The sequence below is a fragment of the Amborella trichopoda genome, chromosome 4, assembly GCF_054954075.1.
Source record: "Amborella trichopoda isolate Santa Cruz 75 chromosome 4, AtrichopodaSantaCruz75HAP2 v2.0, whole genome shotgun sequence".
Taxonomy (NCBI): Eukaryota; Viridiplantae; Streptophyta; class Magnoliopsida; order Amborellales; family Amborellaceae; genus Amborella; species Amborella trichopoda.
The window spans coordinates 12164409-12173818 of record NC_142339.1 but is presented as its reverse complement, the minus strand read 5'-3'; the positions used below and the strand labels follow the sequence as shown (position 1 = coordinate 12173818).

Here is a 9410-nt window from a genome sequence, read left to right as displayed (position 1 = left end):
TAAAATTTCAAGTGATTTAGATTTGTAAAAAAAAAAAAAAATTAAAATTTAAATGCTACTGGACATCCGTGATGGTCAGATCGGCCCATAATCAATCTGAGACGTTGGGCTCATATATTCATATGAACTAGTGGGCTAATACTATTTTTTCTCATATATATATATATATATATATATATATATAGATATATATATATATGACAATGTTTTCATGCAACCGTTGTATAGTAATATGATGCAACAACCTTAAAAAACCTTATTACGACCATTTGTTTGATCCAAATTTTGAAATATACAATCTTTTCAATCTAATGAACAATCACAAAAAAAAAAAAAAAATTGAAAACACAAACCTATAAAATATTTTTTTTAACTCAATTAACATAGGCCGCTCATTTTGGTGGCCACAAGAAGACAGCGTATTATAGTAATGTTCATTTTTCATATTTTTATTTTTACTTTGGTTCTGGTTCTCCTTGATGGGGCGCACCTACACCTAAAAATGAGGTCCATTGAACTTATAAATATTAAAAATAAACCAGAGTCACAAAATTGGCCATTTGCTTGGCCCAGATTCAATCTCGGTAGTTATACTAATAGTTATACTAATACTGCTCTGTTAGCACTTTGGCTAACAAAAATTTCTTTCCCTCTCTCTCCATCTCTCTCTCTCTCTATCTATCTATATATATATGCGCGTGCGTACGCATGCGTGGAGCTGCGCGTGTGCACACACACACAACCAATTGATTCACTACTATTGAACTTATTGATCAAGTCTTTCACAAATTGCCCGTCGAACTGAGGCATTAAGACCATATGCTATTGATTTAAACAATCCCTGAAACAGTGAAATAGGATCTCTAATCTCAAATTTTAATATACAAGAAATACTGTATAAATCTGAACATCAATCATTTACTTTTGCAACAAAAGTACCATACTATTTTATGTCAAATTTCCACGGACAACAGATACAGTAGAGATCTCAATATTAACCTGTGACCGTTGGCAATTTAGAAAAAAGAAAAGAACAATTGTGACGTTTGCAACAAAAAAAGTCATTATTCTATTAAATATAGTAATCTAAAACTGTAAAGGTATCCAACCATTGATTCTGCTTTAGAAATGCTTAAAAAAGGGTCCGGTTTTATTAGCCATGGGTAGTCCATAAAACACTAGGAATCACCATATCCAGAACAGGAATGCTATTCCTATAAAAGATTCCAAAAGTATGTGATGCATCAGGACATAGGAGAATCTCAGAACGATCATAAAATATAAATTACCACCTTCGCTGAGTGTTTACAATGAGAAAAGTTATTTACCATCTTCTCTGAGTGTCTATAATGAGAAATGATATGCAAAGGTACGTGAAAGACTGATTGAATTTGCTAGGAACATTTTTCAATCAATTTGATCTTGAAGCCTTCGTTCGTCAACCACATGGATACAACCAAAAAAAAAAATGAACTAAAGGGAAGATCAGAGGTTTATTGAAACAAACAAGAACATCTTTGAGGTATAGAGTCAATCACAAAGCCTGATTCCATTAATAAGAATTATGCACAAGTGATAATGATACAAAATATATTAAAGCTCACTCATGTAAGAGAGGATTCGTAAGAGAGGACTAGAACCAGTGGCAAGGCAGTCCAAAAATGGCAGATGGAAACTAGATTACATAGTGTATGCAAGCAATCTAGTCCGTTGGATAAGAAAGAGCAGGGCCAGAAGGATAAGAGCAAATGGTGCCCAAATCATGATAGATCAATAATTTCAATCAATCATCAAGCAGACGTTTAGATATTTAACAGCATAATGCTACAAACATACAGCTTTTCTTTTCCGAAGATTGACATCTTCAATTTAGATTGCAACCAATTAACTATAATTGATGACATTCATGAACAAGATAAGAGTATGAGATTATTCATACCATTAGTGCAGCCATTCCAACATCAAGAAAGGAAAGCCAAAATATTTTGTGATTTGGTTCAACGAAATCATGGATACGATTGATGTTCCAAATGCCCATGAACCTATCAGGATCAAAAGCCTTGGAGTTATATGTGATCATGTCATCATAAAAATCTGATTGTGGAAAATAAATTGCAACAATAGCACAACTCGCAATCAACAAAAAGAGGACGTTTAAGTAAGATTAGAGAACCAATGCCAAAGAAATTTGCAGAAGAGATAGGACGATGAACCAATTGTTTGAAATAAGCTCGATAAATTCTGTAATTCGTTTAACTAGTTTTGAAGAATGAATTGATCCCTTGTCTCAGGTATATTCCAGCTAAAAGAATACCCCCACTAGGGTTCAGGGAAATATTTCTAATATAGGAAACTTAATTTCAAGTCTATATTTACTATACATATATTGGATTACAGATGATACATGGTTGTGACAATGTGACAAAATCTAGTATATGGTTATATATTTAATTTCTATTTTATAATTGATATGGTTTTTTAATCATCATCATCATCTTAGCCTTTTTTCAACTAATTGGGGTCGGTTACATAATTCCTATTCCTTCTGTGCTCTATTAAGGGCCATACCCTCTGTGAGGCCATAAATCTCCATATCTTTTTCTCACTACTTCCAACCATGTCCTTTTGGGCCTACTCCTTCCATTTTTAAGCCTTCCATTTGAACTAACTTGCACCTCCTAACAAATGTTGCACTGGGTCTACACCACACATGGCCAGCCCACCTAAATCTACTCTCCTTCATCTTATTGCCTATTGGTAATGTACCTAAATTTTTTCGAATGTATTCATTTTGAATTGTATCCCTTCTTGTCTTGCCACTCATACAACTCAACATCTTCATCTCCGCAGCACTCATTCTATGGGTATATCGTTTTTTTACCGCCCAACATTCCGCCTCATAAAGCAAAGCTAGTCTCTCAACTGTTCTATAGAACTTGACCTTCAGCTTCATTGGTATGCAGCAATCACATAAAATTCCGATCACACATTTCTACTTCGCCTGCCCAACTCTAATTCTATGTGCGACATCTTCCTCAATCTCTCTATTTTCTTGGATTATCGACCCAAGATGTGGTCCATGAATGTTAATGCAAATTATAAAAAACAATATCTAATTCTTACTTTATTATAAGAGATGCATAATGAGTCTCGGTGATTTTAAGTAGAGCTTTTTAATTAAAATTGAAAATTCAAAACCTAGTAATCCAAAGTAGCTGATTTGCCAAAGTGTTTCTCTTTCCTAACAAAACTGAAGAATGCTCCACAGCAATTTCAACACATTGTAACAATTACGCTAAATCAATTTTTTTCCTAGTGTCCTTTGCAGGTTTCTAAGTATGATATGTGTCACAGACTTCCCAAGAGGTCACCCATCCCATCCTATGCACATTTGTATTGATTTTCAATGGGGTAGAAATCAACAGTGCTTGCTATGTGGGTCATTCATATTGAGCTTCCATAACCTTTGACAAGACTTCCTTAACACATGCGAGTGTTAAACTCTACAATGCACAACATTGATCATCGTGGGCATCTCCAAGACCCACTAGCATCCTTGTGAACCTTACAATCAACTTTGGGAATGCAATAAAAAAGAAAGAACAAATACTCGAGGAAATACATTGGTTAGAAGGGCATAAGAGCCTTCGTTCAAAAATTTGATAATCATCTCAACAGCAAAGCCAGGGTCTGACAGAGGACTTGATAGAACTAAACAAGTAAAACCATCAAGGAAATACATAAAGCTCCAAGGGCGGGGGCCACGTTCATATTCCCATTAAAAAGGAGGTTGGTGGCATTTCGGAGGAGATCGATATGAGATTTGTAGAGAAAGACAGATGGTATGTGTAGTTGGCAGTGGGGCTTTTCCCCTCGATTGACAAAAAGCATGTGGTCATGACAAATATTACGTCATCATTCAAATGGTACTAGATAGGGAGTGCATTTGGATCCCTTTACCAATATATGAGGGGTACGTTGGAGCAGCAGGATTAGTTCTTGAAAGTGAGGACATATGCATTTTATGGCTCCCAAGAAGTGCATCACGGAAAGAATAGCAATTTATTAGAAACTAGGACCATTACGAGTCCGTATAATGTTGTTAAAATGTAAATGTGCTAAAAGAAAACAACTTCATATCTGCCCTTGTATCAGATTGGTTTGTTCGGTCTGACATGCTAACTGCCATCAGGTTTTGGATTTTCCATCTAGAATCAAGTAACCATACAATAACTACTTTTGCAGAAACATAGTTGATAGTTGTCATAAGACCCAAGATTCACTTTAACATTTATGTGCCTATAGTACTGCTCACTTTCAGGAACAAAATAACATACACGAGTTGCATTATTCAGCATGAGGATGACTTGGAAGTATGTAAATCCATTGAAAAGAATTGCTCCCCAAAGAGGAGCGTAAAATGTTATAAGTTGAACAACCTGCAAAAACAATCCAAAATGCATATTTGAATTCATCTGCATAACAAATACACATAACAGTAACTGCAATAAAAAGAATCACAGATATTGTTATATGAAAAATTACTAAAGGAATAGATTCGAAAAGGATTTTTAACAGGAATGTCCTACAATTTCAACCATTTGGAAAAAATGATCCTAAGGTCTGCAGCATGGACTCTTCTGGAAAAAGTAAAAAGAGAAAGAACTATCATTATTGCCAATTAAAAATTCCTAAGAATATATGATGAAACTTGATCATGTCCATCAAGGAGCAATCTGGGGAATGAATAAATGCTAGATCATTGGCAACAAACAACCAAAGGATATCACAACGAGTTGGCTGTTGCCCTAAATAGTACACTTTAGGTTGAGAAAAAACAATTTCTCATCATTATGATGCTACCAAACCATACCAATAATAAAAAAAAGAAATGGTAGTACCAACAATAAAGAAAAAAGTTGCTTTAGTTAAAGGGCAAGACGGATCAAGTTTCATCTTTGGATAGTCGAAGATAGTTTGGTTTTCATGCAACAAATATATTATCCAAAAAAATTTTGAGACAAATCCTTATGGGAACCAGAGCCTGGATAATAGTGCCTCAAACTTTGCTATCAAACAACTAAATTGTGGCATGCCTTTCCTGTTTGGCCAGCTGTCTGAGTCCAACACCAAGCACCCACATGACCATAGTCATTGGCTATTGACTGTATGACAGTCATGACAAGTGAAGTTCCTGTCAAATGAACCAGAGAAGAACCTCAAGTCAAAACTCCATGAGAAGATAATCATCATCATCATCATCATAGCCTTTTCCATGAGAAGAGAATAACAACTATGACATAAATATACCAAAGTAAGTGTCAATAAACATAAAACAGAGAATGGTATTGCCAACAGTCATGATACCAATAGTTTAAAGCCCAATGTAACAAGCATTCCAAAAACCAAACAAATATAAAAAGAAGGAACATTTCTTATTTTTTCTTGTTTTCCACAGGTAAATCTGAAAACTCATATTGCAACCCAGTTTTTGAGATGAACCATTACCACTATGGTACAGGAAGGATCAGACTGGCTAATGCTAAAGGTTTTTATAATCTAAAGGTGGTAGCAAGGACAAGGCAATGTAGAAAACATTGAGGCATATATGGGAGGTCCATACAATATCCTGCATTCGTCTATTTGAGTATGTGTGTGTATCTGCATGCTCACGTACTAGCATATAGGATTTGAACACATGCTTCCCGTAGATAGTGCTCTCTTAGTGCACTATATGTAGGAATGCAATTTCCCATAGAAAGTGCTCTCTTAGTGCACTATATATAGGAATGCAATTTATCTTACTACATGTTTAAACCTATCCTTATGGATTATTAATATATATTGTATGGGCGTCATGAAGAACCAGTCAGCATTGCCTTGGATGACAATGAGATGCCAAATAAGTAAACTGGATGCATCATGGCCATGTTATAGCACATGCTACATACCCCAAACATAAAGGTGAAACACCGGCCCTAGGTCTAGGTCTTCAACATCAGTTTTATGCCTGACAACAGTACGATGGAGTGTGAAAGCAATTGCCGTTGTCCAGAGAAAAGAAGCCACACAAATAAATGTGTGGTATAGCCCTGGGCATAGCAAAAAAATCATTTAGTAGGATCCCTGCAACAAAAGATGGGATATCCAGCTAAGTTAACCCTAAGTATAGCATGTTATTTTCAAAATCAACAACAATGTCTAGATTCAAATGATTCCTCTGCTGAATAAGATATTATTAAACTGTAATAATTTTTCAACTAATGATATGCAACTAGGTCCTACAGAAAACTTGTTTGAGGTGTTAGGTGAATAATAGAGGTAGATAGTTGCCCATATGCACTCAAAACTATGTTTAGTGTTATTGACCCATTATAAATGGAAGAAACATACCCAACTATGTTGAAGAAGCTACAAAACATATCCTGCATAATAAACATATACAATTTGTCAGTCGATATGTCAAATCAAGATCCATTTTATAAAATATAACCATGGATATTTGAACCATCATGAATCAAGAAAACATATGATAATACAGCTGACAAGATAAACGACAAATTTTTTCAATCATGCCAGAAAGCAAGTGGAAACCACGTATAATTAAGTGTACATTTGTTCCTCGGCTAAACATATGGGAAGATATTTAAAACGATATGGTCCATCACCACAATGAAGTGATGGCCCTCACAACAAAACTTTCTCAATCATGCCAGAAAGCAAGTGGAAACCACATATAATTAAGTGCACATTTGTTCCTCAGCAGAACATATGGGAAGATATTTAAAAAGATATGGTCCGTCACCACAATGAAGTGATGACCCTCACTATTTGTCGGGATTATTCAGAACAGAAATCTTTCATACTTCAACCACAATAACTTTACCACATAAACTCGTCAAGATAAAATTAGGAGCACCAAATGCAGTCATCAAAAGAGACTCCGAATGAAATTTAAAATCTGAAATTTAAATTTAAATTTAAAAGTTTTGTAATGTGTAAAAATTTTCTCAAAGAGATCTATTGCTAACCACAAGCTAGAGATATCACCTTTTTCTCTTTACTTATTCTCTTTATATGAACTCTTCCATTATTAATAAGTTTTATTCCATTTTAGCTTAAGGATTATACATACTGAGATCATTTTTCCTTTGGTGTAAGGTCACAGTCACCCCTTGCCATTAGAGTTGAATCCTGGCAGCTAAGACTAGGTCAAAAATTTCGAGAAATGTTTTCTTGCAAATTTGCAGAATCAATAGCGTACCTCTAGCCATCCGATTACGCATCTGATGGCAAGGGGTCATTGTGACCTAGTGTCAAAAGTATGCGGTCTTATCATATATACTTTCTCTTTACTTTATTGCTTTACCACGACATAAAGATTTCTTTCTTCCCTTTATAGTCATGGCATAAGCATACCTTAAGATGATGAGAATCTTCCATTTCCCAAACAACGGGCAATCAATTACCAAAAGTGAGATTTAAATTACAGATAAAATTAATGATATAATAGGGAAAAAAAAAAAGAAGCAAAATTTTAATATTTTAACGTAACCAGCAGATAACCGACCCTCCCTTTCACTAAGCAAAAGTTCGTCTTCTACCAACTCCCAACACAATTAGGAAAATAAGACCTAAAACGGAACAAAATTTGGTAAGGAGAAGAATAAGTTGCACAGTTCCACTTACTATATTTTTCTTCTGAAAAAGGGTGACCATACTGTGTTGAAGATAAAGGTGTTACATGTACAAGTTGCAGTCTACAGTATACTGTGCAGAAAAGTGGGGAAGAGCCATCTCAAAAACCAAATATGATGGAATGTCAACATATGATGGAATGTCACATTGATATATGCACTTATCACAAAAATCTGTACAAAAATCCGGACATCTCCATGGGCAAATGAAGATTTTATTTACCCAATTGATTATGTTTTTCAAATCCCCTCAATAACCAGTGAGTTACCCCAGCTGCTATTGAATAAATGTAGTCCCCACCATACAGCAAGGACTTTGGCCATTGATGAAGTACCTGCTATTGAATAATTTCAGTCCCTTCAAAACAGCAAGGATTTTGGCCATTGATGAAGTACCGTGCCCATGGGCTCTGAGAAAGATATGAGAAAGATAAGATCGACGGACACTGGTTGTCCCTAAAAATTCCGCCTAGTACGAAGTACCATGCCCATGGGCTCTGAGAAAGGTAAGATCGAGGGACACTGGTTGTCCCTAAAGATTTCGCCTAGTCCTGCCATACCAGATTCTCCAAGCGAGCACCCTTTGGTGCTCGGTTTCAGTGGTAGTTCCACTCACTATTAGATGCATGTAATTAACTAACATTTTGAATAAATAAATAAAATTCTGCTATTACTCAATTCCTTAAAAATAAGAAAGAAAAACTAGTGGATTCAAAGCATTGATTCTCCTACCATCAACTAGATTCAAGAAAATGATAGCAATTTTATGCTTTTAACAAACTAAGACAACAGTTCGACTAAATTAAATCCAATTACGAAAAAACTAAACAAATAAAACTGATGAATAAACAAGTACAGAGATCCTGATAATCTTATTTACTTTCCCTGCATTTTAAGCAGAAAGTGAAAGAGTGAACTTACAGATAAAGCAAGGAAGAAAACTTGCTTGAAAGAGAACTTTCGAAGCTCTCTCAAGAGGGCATAACAGAGAACAATGAAGGCCGAGCCAGCAAGAGACAAGGACGCTCCAACATTAACAGCAGCTAGTATATGTGGATCATTTGCGGAGAAGTTTCAAGCCATTTTCAGTATAAAAAGCACAATCCCTGAAACCCTAAAGTTTCATTTGATCTATATTTCACAGAGATTTCCGCCACTTCTACCATGAAAAAGGAGAAAGACCAGTTCAATAAACAGGACCCCAACCCCTAAGAAATCTTGCTCCATCTAACAGAGAATTTGTAGCATTTGCACCACTGAAACGACATGAATAGCTCATAGAATCAGGCATCAAACCGAGAGAAATTCAGGAGACGATCGAAAAGAAAAATTGCACCGTTCTCACCATTAAAGCGCTCGGAATTGAGCTAACAAAAGAGAGTCTAAAAATCCTAAGAATCTCAGCAATCTTTTGCATAAATTTTCCCCACTATTTCGGTATTAAAATGGTCTGAAACTTACTCTGAAACCCCTAAAAAAATCTGCGATCTTTTACAAAATTTAAACATCGAATGTAAGACTCAAGTGAAGAAAACACGTCTTAAAATCCAAATACTTGCTCTAATCATGGCGTTTAGTGTCTTACCATGCTCCCTTAATTCCCAGTTAATTGTTAATGGCTGTAGACGATGAGAATGTCACCATTTATAAGATAAAAGTCACAAAGAGCCTAAGCCGTCCGATCCAAAATTGAATGGGTTGTCTCATTATTTT

General features: G+C 35.4%; 1 pseudogene across 1 annotated transcript; it reads right to left on the bottom strand.

Moving 5' to 3' along the window:
• Positions 1 to 655: 655 nt before the first annotated feature.
• On the bottom strand, positions 656 to 8771 carry LOC18423179 (G protein-coupled receptor 1-like; annotated as a pseudogene). Its single transcript, XR_016053967.1, has 8 exons — positions 8619 to 8771; positions 6394 to 6425; positions 5952 to 6126; positions 5097 to 5194; positions 4339 to 4439; positions 4134 to 4190; positions 1940 to 2059; positions 656 to 841 (listed from the first exon to the last, which is right to left on the bottom strand). The product of XR_016053967.1 is annotated as a G protein-coupled receptor 1-like (transcript).
• Between the last annotated feature and the right edge of the window lie 639 nt (positions 8772 to 9410).